We start from the raw sequence: 20,449 nt of genomic DNA on the forward strand, positions 1-20,449 counted from the left end.
TGCGCAACGACCCCAGCTTTAGGCAGTCTGTGCCGCCTCCTCCTGCCCTTTCAAAGACGAATAAACTTTACGAAAAACACGCTAAAAGAGAACCTATCTCAGTTATCAGAACCGAAGTTGTCAGTACGGAGCCGAAATCAACTCCTACAAACATTGAGGACCCAAATAAGGAATGTCCTATCCACAAAAGACCTCATGCTCTCAAAAAATGCAGAGCATTCAGGGAAATGCCACTGGAGGAGCGAAAGGCCTATCTCAAGAAAAACATGATATGCTTCAGATGCTGTGCTTCTACAAACCACCAGGCAAAGACATGTAAGTCAGAAATACATTGTACAGAATGTGATTCAAAATTACACATTACAGCTCTTCATCCGGGACTGGCATCAACGACTACTGCGACAGCTACTATTGCAGAGCCGGTAACAGTTGACGGCGGGGAGCGCAATGCAGCACGGCCCACAGCTATCTCGACATGCACACAAGTATGTGGAAGTGAATTTGAAAGTCACTCATGTGCCAAGATCTGCCTTGTGTTCATTTACCCAAAGAACTCACCTGAAAAGAAACTTAAGGCCTATGCCATCCTAGACGACCAAAGCAACAGGTCACTCGCAAAATCATCGGTTTTTGACACATTTGGCATCACAAGAAACTCATTTCCATATAAATTGAGAACCTGTGCTGGATTGGAGGAAGTGACAGGGAGGAGAGCTTTTAACTTCATTGTGGAATCGGCAGATTGCACGTCACGTCTTGAGCTCCAGACACTTATCGAGTGTGATATGCTACCCGACAATCGCAGTGAGATTCCCACAGCTGAAGCTGCTCGAAACCACACCCACCTTCAGGAAATCGCAACCGAAATCCCGGCTCTCAACCAGAGTGCTCAGATCCTGCTGCTCATTGGAAGGGACGTTATTCAAGCACACAAAGTTCTCGACCAGCGCAATGGACCTCCAAATGCGCCATTTGCACAGAAGCTAGCTCTTGGATGGGTGATCATTGGCAACGTTTGCCTGGGTGGAGCTCACAAACCTGTGCGTGCTAACATTTTCAAAACGAACATCTTAGACAATGGTCGTCCAAGTCACTTCCTTCCATGCAAAAATGCCATTCAGGTAAAGGAAAGTTTCAACTCGCAAGGCTACAACAAGGTCAACACCCCAATGCGAAGAAAGCACTCTTCGATTGGAGAAACAGTTTTCAAACAAACAAGTTTGGACGAGAGCCTCGGCTACTCACAGGAGGAAAGGGCCTTTTTACAGATAATGGATAAGGAAGTCTACCAGGACAGTGCTAACAGTTGGGTCGCGCCACTACCTTTTCGTTCACCCAGGCCACGGCTGCCGAACAATAAGCGGCAGGCTATGCAACGCCTTACATCAGTACGCCACATGCTGAACAAACGCCCTCAGGTAAAAGGTCAGTTTACAGACTTTATGCAAACTTTGTTTGACAATGGCCACGCTGAGATAGCGCCACCACTCACTAAAGAAGAAGAGTGCTGGTACCTCCCCTTCTTCGGCGTGTACCACCCGCGCAAACCGGAACAAATACGCATTGTCTTCGACTCAAGCGCACAACACAATGGAGTATCCCTCAACGATGTTCTTCTTACTGGGCCCAACCTCAACAATAGCTTGTTGGGTGTGTTGATGCGACTCCGTGAAGAAAAGGTGGCAGTCACAGCCGATATCAAACAAATGTTCCATTGCTTCGTGGTCAGGGAGGACCACCGGAACTTTTTGAGATTCCTCTGGCACCAAAACAATGACATGGATCAACCGATCGTGGAATACAGAATGACTGTACATGTCTTTGGCAACAGCCCGTCGCCCGCGGTTGCAACTTACGGACTCAGAAGGGCATCAGAGGACCGAGACAAGCAAGACATCACTACACAACATCTAGTGGAACGACATTTTTACGTAGATGATTGTCTTGCCTCCTTCCAATCAAGTACTGATGCCATTGTTGTTATGCAAAACGCTCAAGACACTATGGCTTCATCTAATCTGAGGCTACACAAGATTGCATCCAATGACGTGGACGTAATGAAGGCATTCCACAAAAACGATCTAGCCAAAGGTCTAAAAGACCTCGACTTAGGAGCTGACATTCCACCTATGCAAAGAAGCCTTGGAATAAGCTGGGACATTGCAACAGACAAATTCACGTTTCAAGCGTCCACTGCTGAGAAGACCTATACCCGCAGAGGGGTACTTTCAGTTGTCAACAGTCTGTTTGACCCTCTCGGGTTTGCAGCTCCGGTCAGCATCAAAGGCAGAGCTCTCCTTAGAGAACTTTCCACAGACATATGTCAATGGGATGATCCACTCCCAGAAAAGTTGCTCCAAGAGTGGAGTGCATGGAAAGAGTCCCTGAAACTTCTCGAAGAAGTCAGAATACCGAGAATGTACACCTCTATATCCTTCAATGGTGCAGAAAAAAGGGAGCTCTGTATATTCTGTGACGCGTCTACAAAAGCTATCGCTGCAGTAGCCTATGTCAAGCTAACAGACTCAGAAGGCAACAATGAACTGGGATTCATGTTTGGCAAAGCAAAACTCGCACCGCAGCAAGAAATAACAATCCCCAGGCTCGAGCTATGTGCAGCTGTTCTTGCTGTCGAGATTGCTGACATTATCACAGAGGAAATTGATGTTCCCTTCCATTCTACAAGATTTTTCACAGACAGCAGAGTGGTACTTGGATACATACAGAATGAATCCAGACGATTCTACGTCTATGTATGCAATCGCGTACAGAGGATTCGAAAATCGTCCAACCCAGAGCAGTGGAACTACGTTCCAACAGAGTTTAACCCAGCCGACATAGCTTCAAGATCAATCCCAGCTAGTGCACTCTCATCAAGCACATGGCTCAAAGGACCAGATTACCTACTGAGAGCAACTCCTGAAGTGACTAAACATACCTTTGAACTAGTCAATCCTGAATCAGATCCTGAGATCCGTCCAACAGTGACATCACTTTCAACCAATGTCGTGGCTTCTTTCCTCGAAACGAGACGATTTGCGTCTTTCTCTACTTGGGGGTCACTGTTGAGAGCAATAGCAAGGCTCATTCATGTTGCAAGGTGTTACAGGAATAGCACTCCCCCAAAAGGGTGTCATGGCTGGCATATCTGCAAAAGTCTTAGTCCAGAAGATTACAGTAAGGCAAAGAGCGTTGTTCTGAGTGGTCTTCAACACGAGGTTTACCCTGACATCTTCACATGTCTTCAAGCCCAAAAAGACATTCCAAAACAGAGCCTTCTCAGAAAACTCTCTCCTTTCAAAGACAATGCAGACTGTCTCAGGGTTGGTGGTCGCCTTTCACAAGCCAGCATGGAAAGCGACGAAGCACACCCCATTATCATCCCAGGCAACCACCATTTAACTACTTTACTAATCCGACACTACCACCAACAGGTGCAGCACCAGGGGCGCCATTTCACAGAGGGAGCCATGAGATCCGCTGGCTTCTGGATTGTTGGTGGGAAACGGAGCATCAGTTCAGTCATCCACCACTGTGTAATTTGCCGCAAGCTCAGGTGGAACACAGAAACGCAAAAAATGTCAGACTTACCCATCGATCGTGTGACAGTCTGCCCCCCGTTCACTTACGTCGGAGTTGACGTCTTTGGACCGTGGACAATAAGCTCTCGGAGAACAAGAGGAGGCCTTGCTAGCAGCAAACGCTGGGCCGTCATCTTCACCTGCTTGGGCATCAGGGCCATTCATGTTGAGGTCATCGAGACGATGGAGTCGTCTAGTTTTATCAATGCTCTGAGACGATTCATCTCTATCCGAGGACCAGTAAAGCAGCTGAGGTCCGACTGTGGGACCAACTTTCTGGGAGCGTGCAAGGAGCTCGGAATAACTTCAAAACACTGCGGCAACCAGGAAATTCAAGACTTTTTATCCAAGAATGAATGCACATGGATCTTCAACCCTCCTCATAGTTCTCATATGGGAGGAAGTTGGGAGCGCATGATCGGCATCGTGAAGCGCATACTGGACTCTATGCTAACTGTCAACTCAGTTCGCCTGTTGACCCATGAGGTTCTCGTTACCCTTCTAGCAGAGGTAACCGCTATTGTAAACTCTCGACCGCTACTACCAGTCTCATCAGATCCAGATTGCCCCCTTCTTCTTACGCCTGCTACCCTCCTTACGCAGAAAACTGGATTACCACCTACACCACCCGGACACTTTGACAATAAAGATATGTTCGGACGCCAATGGAGACAAGTGCAACATCTTTCAAATGTCTTCTGGCACCGTTGGAAAACACAGTACCTGCCGACACTCCAAGAGTGAAGAAAATGGCAATCTGTGAGTCAAAACCTTCAAAAGGGAGATCTAGTTCTTCTAAAGGACAGTCGAGCTAAAAGAAACCACTGGCCCATGGGGGTGGTTGTTGAGACCTTTCCTAGCCAAGACGGACATGTCAGAAAGATTGAGGTAAAGGTCACTTCTGGATGAATATCTAAAACCTTCTTAAGACCAGTGACAGAGACTGTACTCCTGCTGCGAAATACTAATAGAGACATTGATCCTTAAAGATGGTGATGACATCCAATAGATGTCAGACGGGGAGTGTGCTGGTGTAGTTCTTCTTCCCACCAGCAAGAGTCGCTACAGTTCTTTCATGCCAAGATTTGTTTGTTATTAGCTGTAGAGTTAGTAATGCAGCACACTTTGAGAAAAGACTGACTCAGCATGTTGTTCAGATAAACATCTGCATCCATCCTCTTCGTTGTTTTACAGAAAGCATCGCTTGTGAGTATTTAAGTTGAACAAGAGTTAATGCAACTATATTGGCTATTATTTATGCACTTTTATGGTTAAAGGTGTACTGTATTCAGATTTACTTTCTTTCCAATGTTAGCTAGTTTAGCCAACTGACTTGCATTATCGTGTGAATATATAGGCTGAATATTGCTTATTTCTTCTGTTTGTAGTTTCACTCCGTTGATAATTGAAGGCAGCGTCAATAAAAGGGACGATACACCTGTCAGTTGTCGAGGAGTTTATCTATCTGCATAACTGTATCCAGTGTATCAGTGAGGGCAGAATAACCTGTTTAAGGCATTTTGGGAAATTAAATCTAATTACACAATGGTTTGGAAATGCTTTGACTTTGTTTTCCATGCTTTGTGATATAATAAAAATAACTTGTGATGGAGTCATGGACATTTCTCCTTTTCTTTTCTATTTGCTATGGCTATGTCTTTATTGTTGTACTTAAATCTGTGTTATACAACTTTTGACCTTGTTAGGAATGGCTGTTTTCACTCTGAGTGAAAACAAGAGGAGCAGTCATTTTTAGAGTTCCTTTAGAGACCTGTCTGAAAGGGCCACAGATTGATGCATTGTAATGTAGCACAGTGACTGAATCTGTCATTAGTTAACATACAAACACACATGCATTTGTACTTGCGTCTCTGAGAGGACACTGCCCAGTCAAACTGTTATGTCATTCTAACATCAAACCTAAAATCAAGTCTTACAGTTTTTCTCGATTGTTAAGACTCATTCCTGGGAAGCTACTCTCCTTTTCCCCAAACTGTGAACACAAAACCCAATTTTCAAGCTACATTCACAAAACCTCTGACTCTTCTTCAAAACCAAACTTTCACCCCAAAACAGTTCAATCTGTGCTCAAAACTGAACTATGCCATCAAATCATGCCTCAAGTCAATCTAAATTAAATACTCTACTGAGTAGTCACTAAACACTACATAGAAAAAAGGAAAACACAATGCTCAGGACATGAAGTGGTAGAAATAAATGTTTATTTAGGCTAAATGCATGTTGCAAACCAAAATACCTGGGCATTTCTAGAAATCCTGTGCATTTACATGTAGCACTTGTACGTAGAAATAAAGCACACAAATATTAAAAATGAAGTACAAAGAAAAGAAGTGCATTACTCCGCCACAGCATCATTTCTCCGTACTGGGTCAGGCCACAGGACTTCATCTACATCACAGGCCACATTTACTCTGGCCAGGCAATGGGGGGGAAAACCCCTGGCATGCCGTATCCAGGCTTGACATGCCTCCACACCCATGTCACCACAGGCCAGTTCCATGGCTTGCAGGAGATTTATCCTGGTGTAAGGTTGGCGTTCATATACCCTCCACCGCCATGAGGAGAAGAATTCTTCAATGGGGTTCAGGAAAGGGGAGTATGGTGGAATCTACTGATTTTTGGTTGTACCCTTAGTCCGACCTCCTTCATTGTCATACCATGGACAAGGACATGATCAATCACAGTAGCTCTGATTTCATCTGAAATTACCGTACTGTTCTTTGTCCTCGCTGACCACCTCGACCACCTTGACCTGCTCAACCTCCTCTCACACAAACTCCTTTTTTTGGATGTCTATCCATTGTAGTGCCTCACAAACCAGTGCTCTGGCTTATATGTACCCTCACATCATTAGCCACAAGTGTGATAAATTTTGAATTGTTGTGTTCAACCAGTGACACTTGAGCTTTACTTGTGTTTGACTTTTGTCACCTGTGCTCACCATTATGCAACACAGGTGCATCACAATGACAATGTGTTGACAAGATGTGTCTAAACAGGTAAAAAATGCTTATGGTTTTGCCAAAAGAGTGATTGATTCAATAAGTGGGTTCAGGCAACTGACACTTTGTAGTAACAAAGTTTGTAAAAACAACTGTAATGTTTGGGGGTAACTCACACACATGCACAAATCCACTTAATCCTGCCTATAATGTGAGTCACCAATGTTTCACATACCTGCTAACACAATTAATTAACTATGCACTTGTATTTTATGTCTAAACTTAAAGTATACTGGATAAGCATGGCCACAGAGGTGGGAAACTTAAACATGTTCAGACCTCTGCTCCTTAGACACTGATTTTGTGGCTATTAGTCACAGGGGGGCACTGAAATTTATAGGCAGTTTCCCAGACGAGGATTAAGCCTAGTCCCAGACTAAAAAAAACAACGCAAAACAGAGCAAAAAGCAAATAAATCCATGAACATCTCCATTGATAAAAGTTTGTAGTCTAGGACTATACTTACTTCATGGCTGGGAAACCAGCCCTGAGGCTAACTAAAGAACCAAAAGACACAAAATGGCTCCTTCAGACTCTTGGTCATTCCCAGGTGGTCTCCTAATGTTGCTTAGTCAGCATAACTAGCCAGGACATGAAGGAACCAGGCTAGAGTTTCACAGCCCGCACACTCAGCAATCTGAGCATGCCACACACAACTGTTGAGTATACACTCACAAGTGCAAGCAATTATTTTTAACTCATTTAGACTTGCGGCTCGTGGCTGCAGTGATGGCACCTGACCCTGAGGTTAATATCAAGGCAAGGGAGCTTTTTATTATTTCTCTGTTTAGACATTCATCCAAATATCCCCAGACATGAATATTCAGCATTTTGTAATAAGCAGGTGGATGTTTTCATTCACTGAGCGCCAGGGATTTTATGAGTTTTATGCATTATAAGGGGTGAGAGAAATCTACGTTCCTGACAACAGCTGCACAAACTGTCCTTCATAACCGCAGCAGACCAGAACACTCACCTCTCTCCCCCTTTGACACTGTTACCCTGAAAAGACAGGTTTATTTAAACAACAACAACAACAACAACAACAAAAAAGCAATTCACTGGATAAGAAAATAAGGGTAACATGCCAATTGTGAACTGGCTGGGATGATTAGCTTAGAAGTCATTTCCAGTACATGTTGCCATTCTTTCCCTTCTCAGACACATTTCCATGGCAACAAGTAAACAGTGCCCTCATTCCCTAGCACCATAAACCTCTTGGCAGTGACGTTTAGCTCTCATTTCATCCTGCTCACTTCTGCCTGAGGGCACTACCCAACGTTTTATTAGGAATGCTGGTGCAATGTGAAAACTGATGTGTTATGCCATCCTGAAAAGGCGACTCTGGACTTCCTCACTATTTCAAGAGCGAAGCCTGTAACGCAAGCGTCATGTTCCCTGGTCATAAAAAAAGAAAAAAAAAGATGTGATGTCCACTTCCTTTACTCTGCTAATCAGTCTGAGAAACATACCCAGGTTCATTTCCTACTGGCCGATGACCGCTTTCACCCGTATGCGGTGGATAACAATGAGAAGTCCAAGACAGTATGCACACACACACTGCTTCTTCCTGTTACCCCAAACACAGACATCTCTGGGACTTCTCAGAGAGATGTTCACATACATTTTGCAAACACACAGTCACAATGAAAAACAGATGTATTATGTCTAAACACAGTGAAACAGTCCCGCGGAAGGGCAAAGTCACAGATACACCTGCAGCAAATTGTGGACGTTTTTACACACACCTAATGCAAGTGCACACAAAGCTGAGGGTAGAGTGTAGAGAGATCAAACAAAAAATAAACACTGCAACCAAAACAGGGGGCAATAAGTGGCACGAAGAGTGCAATGAGCAGCTGCATACACACACACCGTTTGTTTAACTTTCTTTGTGGGGACTTCCTGTTGGGTGTAATTATCTCTCATATTTATGATCTCCAGCTTTTCTGCTCACATAAATGAAGCTGATAGGGTCAAGCAGTCTGATGCATTAAGGAAATGAGTTTCAAACACAGTGGGAAGATCTTGGTAACAACAATCTAAACATGATGAGTAGTTGATGAATTCACACCAGGCTGATGATCAGGCGCCCCCTTACACTCGAACCCTCACCAGCAGTTCGGAAGATGGAAGCCTTACTTAGTCAAACAATGATGTCATTGTTGGTGAGACTACCGTAGAGTGAGATTTAAAGTGCAAGGGACGATAAAAATCAGTTTCCATTCAGACTCAACTTGAGATTGTATAAATTTCCATTTATATTTCTGCATACTGATGCAAAAAAAAGAAGAAAGGACTGTGTAGGAACATATCTCCTGTGACCCACTTTTTAGGATCCGGAGATCAGCCGCCTCTTTTTCCTCTTTGTCAGTCTCCCTGTTTGCTTTAACCTTTAAATAGGTTACTCTGGGCCAAGTCATGTGACTACCTGATGTCTTGGCAGTGCATGTATGCTTTCTGGAAAAAAAACCCCAACAAAACACATGATGATTGGCTACAAAACCAGGATGTGTATATGTGAGCGGTGCACTAGTGGAGGTTAGTGACCTAGAGGTCAGACATCCCCCTCGCCTGACTGCTAGGAGAATGTCTCGGTTCTGAAATGCAGCAGGTAGGCTCTGTGGCTGCAATGAGCTCACTTCAAAAGGTGTCCATAAATCACACTGACATGCATCCACCCTTACCTCCCCACGTCCCTCAGTTGCTCTTACACCTACCGATTTCCCCTTTTCTCTGCCGCCATCGAACAAAGCTTCAGACTATATGTCTTTTGTCCCTTACTAGTTCTGATCATTTATGTTTTGAGCTCTTGCATCCACTCACAAGGCCACAATCGCACAAGTGCATTCATTTATTTGTGTAGTGACCTAGGCAAAGCCGTAGGAGTAAAAAAAAAAAAACATTGCAGAAAAACCAGGGAGAGGTGGAGTGATAGTAGTAGATGTAAGCGTATAGTCACCTAAAAGTGATTAGCACTAGTATCAAAAAACAGCAGTCCCTGTGATACACAATACATCCCAGTAGATTTATCTGAGATTGTTTTAAGTCCCCGAGATGAGCCGCAAGTTCAGAAATCCAAGCTTGTTTCTTGACTTTGCCGAAAGAGAGCTGCAATCCGTCAGGTCCTTATCTTAGAGTGTCACACACTGGGATCTCTTTATCATGCAGCCATGCAAAACACCATTCATCTTCCCCACCTAATTCATTATCGGTGATAAAATGCAAAGACCCAGCTGCAGTTGTTAAATGGAGAGGCGAGATGTGAAAACAGGTGCTTTGGTAAACACTGATAGCATTGCTGAATTATGTTGCTTCCAAAGAAGACCTGTCTATCTCTTTCAATCTATTAACCAGAGCTCCTACCCGACTCTTGTCTGACCTTATTCAGCTTTTGTCCTGCTTCTCTTTCCTATATAGAAGAATGATTTGGGAACTGTGCTGAACACAAAACAGACACAAGTTGAGGACTTAGCTAAAGCCACAAGGATAGCATCCTGGTTTCACAGCCTCTTCATCGATCAAGTAAAGTGTAAATGTAAGTCATGCTAAGTGTAAATTATCAGGATACATGGATCCACCTTCACTATTAGACTAGCAGTAGATAAAGGTTAAAAGCTACATGGCACAAAGTGCTGTGCAGAGACACTGAGATAATCCAATGCCTGACCTTCTCAAGAAACACGCAGTGTCTCAAATGAGCTTGATCATGCAAGTCTTCTCATACTATAGGACACTTTTTCCTTCTTTTTTCTTCAGCAATCATTAAACCTTAAACAGTTTCCACTCACCAGTGTTGAGAAAGTGTGCGATGCGATGAGGGATGGGGTTTTTTAAGGGGGGTTGAATACTTCCACAGTGAAGTCATGGCGCTTGTGTCATTGGCCCTCTGCTTTGCTTTGCTCACCGTCTGGCCTGCATTTTACCCATTGATCTAATTTCCATTGCCAACACTGGATGTGGTTCTGTTTGAAGCTGAATGTTTAGGTCCATTAAAGTACTGACAGAATTGCAAACGTATGGTGGACCTTAGGACAAGTAGGAAAACAACTTAGTGTTTTTTGCCAGGCTTCTGAAAAGACTGGAGAATATAGTATGAATATGGAAGACTGTCTCGTTCTGAGGGGCGTTTAGCAGGATGGAAGAAGGCGAGACCTTAACGTTACCTTCTAGCATCTTTACTTTACTATATAAAGATGCCTTGAGACAATTGTTGTGGTGTAATGGCTTTATATAAATAAAACCAAATTATTTCTTGTGCATCATATGTGAGCAAAGCGTCAGAAAAGCTTATATCCATTTATGTAGAATCTTTATGTTCAAATGTGTTGCTGGTAGTTATTATCAAATATAATTTTAAACACACAGTAGAATATCTCACCTTCAAAATCTGACTTGCCTATATTCTATTTTCAGTTAAATATGGGGTTTAAATGATTTGCAAATTATTGCACATCAGCATCCTAACTTTTAAAAAACTTTTTTTAAAACCCGGATGTTGCATTGTGTTGGAGAAATGTTATATTTGTACTGTGCTGCCACTAATGCGGTCAAAAACCATCTCTGTAGGTGGTTTGACTCGCTGCCCAGGCCATACACAATACATCAAGCTGCTAGTTGTAATGGGGGGTCTGTATCTGTCACATAATTTCTACAACATCACAAAGACAGCTTTATTTCTACGCATAAGGGCAGAAAACTACACAGTGACTCTTATAATGCTCGGATAAGACAACATAGACACTATACGGTTAGCTGCAAGAAGGGAACAAAAAGAAGACATTTCCAAAGACACAAAAATACACTTCATTGAGGCTGCAACAATGAGGTCCAGACATTTATAATTTTTCCCCATCAAATGAAACTGAATTGCTGCAAAAGCACTCCAAGGTACTATTTTTCAAATTCATTTAGCCATATGTGTATTGATGTACCACATGTTCTGCAAAAAGGCCTATTTTGTGTGCCCTTTTATGTTTTTCCAGCTGTGGCAGAGACATAGTCATCATATGACGACATCTTGGCTTTAGATTTTTTTTTTAATATAATTTTTTGAACTGTGCAGACAACTATATCCAAGAATAATTGCATCACAGCCCAACATATATCCGATAAGTAATAATAAACAAATAATCAAAAATTATATATGAAATGCATGTAAACTTACGCAATATTTAAGTTTAAGTGTCTGAAATTGTCTGTAAATTTTCAGCAAATATATAGTTACCCTTCATATTCAAAAACAGTGAAAGGCTCCATGCTCAGTGTTGCATGCGTGGACTTTCTGTCCTTGGTAAAAAGGTTTGGAATTGCTACAGAGCCAATGATGGTTTTCAATGCCAGGTGATTACGCTAAAACAAAAGTAAAACAACGCCTACATAATTCTGGGGTGCTGGAAAAGTTTGAATCATTAGGAGCTGTGCTGAAAGTACTAAAAACATCCTGAGCTGAATGTGATTGGCTGGTTGTGAACACACTTTCAAACACGGCAGTATTTCATTGTTAAGATTACACTGCATCACTTTTAAGGAGTTTCATAGTGGAGAGATGATGCCAGACGCATCGCTGGATGCACAATGTGTTCTTTTGCTTGTTTGCATTTTTGAAATAAAAGTAAATAGTTGTTGAAATTATTGCAAATTAATAGAAATTTCTCTAAGACAGAGAGGTGGTGCACAGAGTGTACTATAAACAGTAGGGATGTACATTTGCCTTTGATTACACCTTTCTGTAACAGTCCTTTGATAAATGCGTGCGCTCACCTCTCCTAGCCATCTCACCCTTTCATTCTCGCTTTTCACTTCAACCAAAGAAGCCACAAAATCCCTTCCCAGTTCTCTGTTAGTCGTTTTAGTCGTACATCACCGTCGTCTTCTCACAGAGAAGCTAACGTCCTTTTATAGCCAGACAACGGCCACTTTCTGCCATTTATGGCTCCTCCAAGGCACTGAATGAGGGCCAGTCAGTATCCAGTAAAGGTGAGAGAAGACAGGGAAGCAAGGGAGGCCAAAAAATATCCTGCCCTCTTCGAACACCTATTCTATGTAACTTTGACAGGTTTACAATTAGTGCCAAATGCTACCCAAGCAGTAGTGAACGCGTTCTCCTCTGTGTATTTTGAAAAGGGCACAACTGTCATATACAGCACAATTTATTGACTGACATAAATCCACACCTCTGTGTATGCAGCGAGTCTGGCTTGTCTCAGCTTGTTTTCTCTGTAGAGACTATTGTCTCTGCCACAGACCCGTAAAGATTATAGTGAGATGGTAGAAAAGTATGCATGTGTGCCTGCGATACGTGCGCGCAAAAGGCAAAAAAGAACTACGAAGATGGAGCAAGATATTCTGGCTAAAGAATCACATTCTTCATCATTTGCTAGTTTCATCATGCAGAGCAGGCATTTTTACAGTGTTTATGTTAAGCAAGGGGGAACGTGCTCTCTTACAGCTTCACTCCAAATAAACAGAGTTGTATTTATCAGAGACAAGATAATTCACTTCTGAACATGTACCAGCTTTTCACACAGGACATCGTGTAAACTCCCTGGGGTTCATTCCTTGGAGACAGTTGTGCAACACAGCAAACATTTGTGAGCAGTCAAATAAAAATGTGCACATGCTAAACAGCTTGCTTCACACCCAAACTCGATTGACGGCACTTCCTCTGTTGTGATGTCACAGTCTGGGCTCATTCTGTGCAGATGTGAGAGCCGACCCTATAAAGTATTTGGGAAGCAATCAACACCAGCGCAGTTGGCATTGCGGCAAACTGAAGTTACAGCCAAATAAAGACACAACTACTGCAGCATGGGGTAAAGGTGAGATACAGTAGTGCTGTGGTGGAACAAACAGTGCAGGTATACAGAGCCAAGCTTTAATTACCTTTCCAAGACATCTGTTATGAGAACAGAGGTCTGCTAGTATGTTGTTTAGAAGAAATTCTTTGCTAACAGCCCATTCTTTCTGGGGGTTGCAGTGTTTTGAAAGGTGGCATTTTAAGCTGCAGGCACTGTTGCTGTGTTTGTTGCCTGCTGTGCATCACTGCGTGGTTAAGGACTGTTTGCCACATGCTCTCAAATTATTACCTAATTAAGCCAATGTACAAGACCATCCAATGGAAAGGATGATACAGTTGATGATTGCTGTTAGATTAATGTACATGTAGTAACCTACAAAGCATTTTAGCAGGTAGGATCAGGATCAGGGATCTATAAGTAACAGACACACCAACTTGAGAGTCATCTACTTGTGACAGAAGTCATGATCATTTCAACTCAGTGAGTCCCTCATTATATTATCCAGAAGAATCTCTCTCTGTTATTCCACATGCAAAAAGTGTGGTGTTACAATCTGAAGTGTAAGCACTGGTTCTTTATTTTTTCATCTTCCCTAGCAGACATATGAGGATGGAATAACATCTTATTACCTTGGATCTTGAAGAAATTCTCCTCACTCAACATTCCTCTCCTCAAGTACTTCCATTAACCATAGGTTATCCTATGATTTAGCCACAGCCCAACATAACCATTAGTTATATGAATTTATAACACACATCTTATTACCAGTTATATAAAAGCCCTGCAATTTGTCCACAGACTTTGAATTTGAGCTTTCTTCTGAGTCCTCCCTTCTCCCTTTTCTTGATGGGACTTGCAACTATTCTTCCTCTTTGTCAAAATCTACTACTTTCCCAGGACAGCATCATTTATGGGTGCCAACTTTTTAAGCAACCAATTACATTATGCAATTCAAAGATCTTCACACCTTTTGGCAAAGTTTCAGTCAACACATAGCGGACTTGAATGAGTTCCAAGAAACTAACGAAAGTTTTTTTCTGGGATCCTGCTCTCAGGAACAAGTCAGGTTACACAGATGATGGAAGGCTTTGTAACGGCCGTAGGTTTTACATGACATTCCTTTTATCAGGTCCCGTACATCTGTTGGCACATGACCCTACTCTCTTCCCTTTAGGTGAGGGCGCAGAGAAAGAGTCATGAGTGACTAACACATTTCTTCAGCGCACAACTGAATGTGATGACGAAGCATTGAATCGACAGGATTTCTGCACCCAAACAACATCTGTTTCATGTGAGAGGCTGCAAAGGAAACACTGATAAGCTATGAATGATTTCCATAAATTCAATGTGTAATAAATTTATAGGACACGTGTGGAAAACTTGAATGGATAAGGTGAAAGGCGGAGTGATGTACTCTTTCATGCCATATAATTAGCTTGTATTAAACTCGCAGGTGTGTAGTTATAAGTTACCTATTATTCCATCCTCACAATTTGGTATTTCTTCTGAAAACAGTATTTCCTTTAAGGATAGCAGGTACTGTATTGTAAGTGCTAGGTACAGACCCGTAATTACACTCCTAAAGGAGCATAATTACCCCATTAGCGCAGAGTCAGTTACCTTTAACACGCCTTTGCAGTCTATATGAAGTTTGAGTTCTCCTTACATAAAATCTCATATGGACTGAACACTGTGGCAGTGAGAAATAAGAGCAGTTACACGTGTTAGGCAAAATGAATGAATTGTGAGGTGGTGGTGGGGCGAGGGGGGCACTACCTCCCACAGGGGCCCTGGCTCAAGGGATCATGTTTCAGACGTTTACCAACAAAGCGTCCATGGAGGAAGTCTTGCGACCCTCACAATAACAGCACAGCACCTGGGCCTTCCCCACACAGGAAACCTGAGGTCATTTCCCCCCTTTCACGGAATGCAGACACACTCATGCTGCCAGCCACGCGCCCCCATATCCTAATGAAGAGAGAAGTGAGTAACGGTGGAGGAGACACATTCAAGAAAAAAAAGAAAAAAAAATATATATATATGTATGTATATGAAGCAGAAAGGACTACATTTTGCCTTATATGGTCTCACATGTAACACAGACATTACAATTCTGGAAACAAGTTATGCAGTCTCATATCTGTACTGGGATAATCAAATTTTCAGATTTTTAACTGAAAAGAAAAACAAGACACAACAAGAACCAAAGCGTGGGGGCATGCAAGTGAGGGTTAGGAAGACACCGCTATCTTTTTAAAAGACACACACGCCTTAACTTTGAAAGAAGCTGAAGCAGTAATCAAAATAAAACTCTGACACATACCACCGAGGGACAGGAAAAATACAATGCGAAATGTCAGGGGAGAACCACTTCTTTACAAATCTATATTCTGCTCTCAAACCACCTGCAAGCACTTGACCACCAGTTCCTCCATCATTATCCTTGGCCTTATTTCAAATGGTGCCAACACATAAAACTAGCTACAGCCAATTCAAGTCATTTAGCTGCAGTCCCACTACAGTTTAGAGCTGGCCATGGTCCAACCACCATGCAGGGAGAAACCTTTAGAAAACACTGAGACCTCTGAAGAATGTGACCATGGTCAATGAAACAGAGAGGGAGAGAGGAAGAGGGAAAAAAGCAAACAAAATACATTATACAGCCCGTGGGCTCTGTCAAGGCAAGCTCCCCAGATGCTAAATGGGACAGAATGACTGTCTTTTGGTTGCTAGGGTATTACTTCTGCTTGTCACTGTGGCAAAGCATTTGTGTAAAAATAATAAACATAACCTGTCAATGGTGAAAGCACAACGAGAGTTCAAAAAGAGCACATCCCTTCAATTCTGTAGTGACACAAAGAAAACAAGGGTGCTGGATCTAATGTTGATTTAAACAGTTGTTGTCTTTGCATTAAAACACACCTTATTTAATAATTCATTTAGCATTTTTCTGCATTAAATGGGGACTCAAAGCACTTTCTACTACAAGCCTTCATCACGTTACTTTATGTATAAGCACCTTGCCTAACCATCATGAGCAACACTCACACACCAATGAATGCACTGAGGTAAACTCAGGGCTCAAAAACTTGCCCAAGGATACTTCAGCATACAGATTACAGTAGTCAGGGATTGAACCAGTGACCTTCTAATTAGTAGAGGACTGCCTCTGGCTCCTAGGCCTCAGCTGCTCCACAAAGACATATGTTTTTAAGGAACCACTGGGTTTCAGGAGTCAAGCCCTTACTTTAAATCTAATAATAATTTAATTTTAACAATGGATCAAGAGACTATGCATAAGCATTCGCTCATCACAAAGACATCACCCAGATCCACAGGTTCCTTCATTTGCAAAGAGTATCAGCATTTTTGCCTCATTATTTTCTCATTTCTCGTGTCCTCATCCTAACTTTATTGTGCTCACTGCGTATCTCTGCTCTCATTAAACCCTATTCCCAGCTAAAGCTGGAAAGTGTGACTGTAAACTACATGCTGAGTTCCAGACAGACAAAGCTAACAAACAGGAACTAGTTGAGAGAACAAAACTAAGAAAGGAAAGTCAATATCACAGCTATGCTCACTGTTTGGCCAGCTTCAGAGCTCTAAACAAAAGCCTGTGTTGTTCCTTATCTGCTGGATATGCAAATATGCAACTGTAAGTGCCATATCAACTTTATATGGTGACAATATCGTATGTCAGTGCTGCATAACAGTTTCTGTGTTTCTGAGATCCCTAGTGATTCAAAGCATGGTTAGAATTTAACTTGACCAAATCTTTGTATGTTAATGATCTGTTACAGGCACTGCAATGTAATAAAAACCCTCCTAACACAATGGAAAAACTGAATTTGCATCTTCAGTCTGTAACTTGGCATCACATGTAGTGTCAGCACAACAGCAGTCGTTATGTCCCTGAAAGCCCTTCCAACTATACCCGAGAAAAAACACAATACTTTGTGTCTGTAATCTGCTTACGCTGTAGAAATAAAAATAAACACCATTTCCATCTTCAATCCTTGGATTAAACTTTATCCCATTGTGAACACGTTACTCTCACCGCATGCCCACTGCACCCGCATGACACAACAGATGAAACACCAAACAATCACCACAAGGATGACACTGCTACTATGCATTATGATGTCACGATACACGCCCAACACAAACCTCAAAGCTGCAGTACAGACACACCCATCCCAGACGCACACTGCCATACCCCACTTTGTTCTGCTGGAGAAATGACAAGTTAAGCCCGAGGGACTTTGCTCCGTGAGGCCTCCACACGTTGCTCAGCCAGGAGCTTCAGTGGCACAAAAGTTCCTCCTTAATCCTTCCTCGACACAGTTCAGTGGGTCACACAAACTAACACACTCTGTTTCTCCATTGTTTGTTTTATGCCTCATTTGCATGTTTGCATATACTGTTTTACAATAATAAGGAAAAGCAAAGGAGAAAAGAAAGGAGAAAAACACATAGACAGACAGAAAAGATCCAGACCCCCTGAAATGTCTCTGGGTTTTACTTTGCAGGCTTATCCACGGGCCCTGTGTTTGACTAAGGTGTGAAGGATTAATACTTGTCATAATGTCAAGCCCAAGCCTGCTCTTTTCTTGCAATTCCCAACATGAATAGTACAGAGTAAATGTGATCTTAAGATGTTAAATTATACATGAAGCTCATACTGTGCAGCTAAGTGCAGTGCTACCAGTACAACCACATGAAAGACAACTAATAATAATCAGTATTTCAGTAAGCTGATCACTATTCAGCTGAAAATACATTTCACAAAGAGTAAACTTTTGCCACGAGACACAATCATAGGCTGTTATTTATTATCCATTTACTGAATATAAAATAGTAATGACACAACTAGTAATTACAACACTTTAAGTTCTTTAAACTCGAGATTCTTTGTGAAATGTATTTTCAGCTGAATACCTCACCAAGAATCAGTATGTATAAGTTACTTTATTTTGCCATGATCCATCTTTTGCGAAGTAATTTCCTGCTTGAAAGGTAAATTCATTGTTTAGTAAAAAGGAATACCGTGATAATAAGGAGAGGAAAAGTCTCTATCTCTCTCTATATTTTTTTTTAAAAGAAAGTTGAATCCTACCAGGGGTCTCTGAAGTCTGGAGGCACCTTTGGAACTTCAAAGTGGTAACCCGCCTCCTCCTCTGCAGGCACTCGCTCAGATCAGGACTGGGATCAGTTCGCAGATCGCTCCTCCGACGTGTCGCCCGCAACTGTGCAACTTTTTGTGTTTCCTCTGACTGTTGATAAACCTCTGCGGCAGAGAGGGATGCAGCTTGCCGGCTACTTTTGTCCTACTACTGAGGAAGTTGCTGGTGAGTCACAAGATCCCGCCCCCCCAAAAAACATTCCTCCCTTCCTCCCTCCCTGCAGCGACTTCAAACGAGACCTGAGAGTAGTCTAGGCAGTGGAGGGTACATCCCAACCGGGCCTTATTTTTTCCGTGCTGCTGTCAGTTTTAGTAGAATTACATATTATAGCCGAGTTAATATCCTTAACAGGAAACACCGACTTACAATAAGTATGGTGGAGAAGGCGATACTGCTCACGAGCTTCCTTAATTAATTCTGACAAGCAATCAGCCGGTTAGTAAATAAATCAAGCAGAAGTAAAAAGTCTGACAGATGAATGTGAAATTATCTGTGAACCTCCCATGCAATGTTTAGAGTTAATACACATGAGACGTGACCACTCTATGAGAGCTGGAATAGACTCCAGCCAGGCCAGCACCCTCAACTGGAGAAGCGGGTAAAAAAAATAAAATACATTTTGATAAAATAAATAAATAAATAAATAAAGCATGAATGGATGCATATAATAGTGTTCAAATGCTCTGACATTTTGGTCTCAGATCAATTCCAGATATTAATGACTTGGCTTCAAATAGAGACTTTATATTTCCTACAGTCTAAATAATGTGTAAGTATAAATATTAACTGGTGAAAGTGAACAGCAGCAAGCAGCCTAGATATGTATTAAGACATTCTTGCTTTTCTAAAGCACACAAATCTCTTGCTTTTTAAGTGACATTTGTTGACCTTTTCATGCAGTTACATTACCAAAAGGGGTAAAGAGCAAACCCAGTTGCTAAATTACACTTCCCTATTTTAAAGTGTGGGTCATTTCTCCACACCCCATGTTTCATTTTTTGTCATGACTCAACAAGTGGGAGTGACATTTTCCCCTGGATGCAGCTGGCTGCTGTTTTGTCATACAGTGAATGATCCTGATATCTCCATTTGAGTCATTACAGTGAATCAGTATGTTCCCAACCCATTAAACACAGTATCGTTGGCAGAATTGCCTCCATGCATGATAAACAGTACGGCACGTTCAGGTCGGCAGTCACCATACACTTTCTGTGGTTAGGGATTGAACCATATACACAGCAGCAGCTCAAACATAGCAAAGACCACAAAGACCACACTCTCTGTAGGAAAAGTTTTCAAAGAATAACTGTTTGTGAATTGGTGAAAAAAAACCTCAACATTTAACAGTTCAATATGTGTAATTAAACAACTGTGGTGCTAATTTTCAACTCCATATTTTTAGTCTGCTAGTATAGCTTTGTATTGCAGTTCACAGTTTAAAGCAATCCTTGGCGACCTCATACTGACCTATGCTGCTTTGATGCGGCCCCTAAGATCATCCTGTGGCCAAAAAAAGCTGTTTTTAACCACTGTTTAAGCTCATTGCAGGACTTCATTTCAAGGATGTCAGTATTGTTATTATTACATGCTGCTGTTTGCAGCTATACTGAAGACCCTCTCATAGATTTTCCTTTTAAGGGTGCTCTGCAAGTTTTCAGTAAGGCTGAGATAAGACCATAATACCCACCGCACCATCTGACCATATCTGTGATTTGAACCAGTAATTAATCTTCTCACAGTTTGATGATCTCAATTTTCAAACCTTCTCTGTGGTTTATATGCTTCTTGCAAGGCAAGCTATTTGATACTCTTATTTTAGGCTGGCCTCAATCAAAGGCCACATAAAGGTCAAGTAAAAAACG

General features: G+C 42.0%; 1 protein-coding gene across 1 annotated transcript in view; it reads right to left on the reverse strand.

The window, feature by feature from the left end:
* Positions 1-18,744, reverse strand: part of fhl3a (four and a half LIM domains 3a) — a 34,843-nt gene extending 16,099 nt beyond the window's left edge. The window contains exon 1 of the mRNA XM_085471910.1: positions 18,521-18,744. The gene's annotated coding sequence lies outside the window, so the exon portion shown is untranslated. The remainder of the gene's footprint in view (positions 1-18,520) is intronic.
* Between the last annotated feature and the right edge of the window lie 1,705 nt (positions 18,745-20,449).

The sequence above is a fragment of the Copadichromis virginalis genome, linkage group LG11, assembly GCF_057382275.1.
Source record: "Copadichromis virginalis isolate Kocher_CV1m ecotype Utaka linkage group LG11, C_Virginalis_male_GT1.1, whole genome shotgun sequence".
NCBI classification, from domain to species: domain Eukaryota; kingdom Metazoa; phylum Chordata; class Actinopteri; order Cichliformes; family Cichlidae; genus Copadichromis; species Copadichromis virginalis.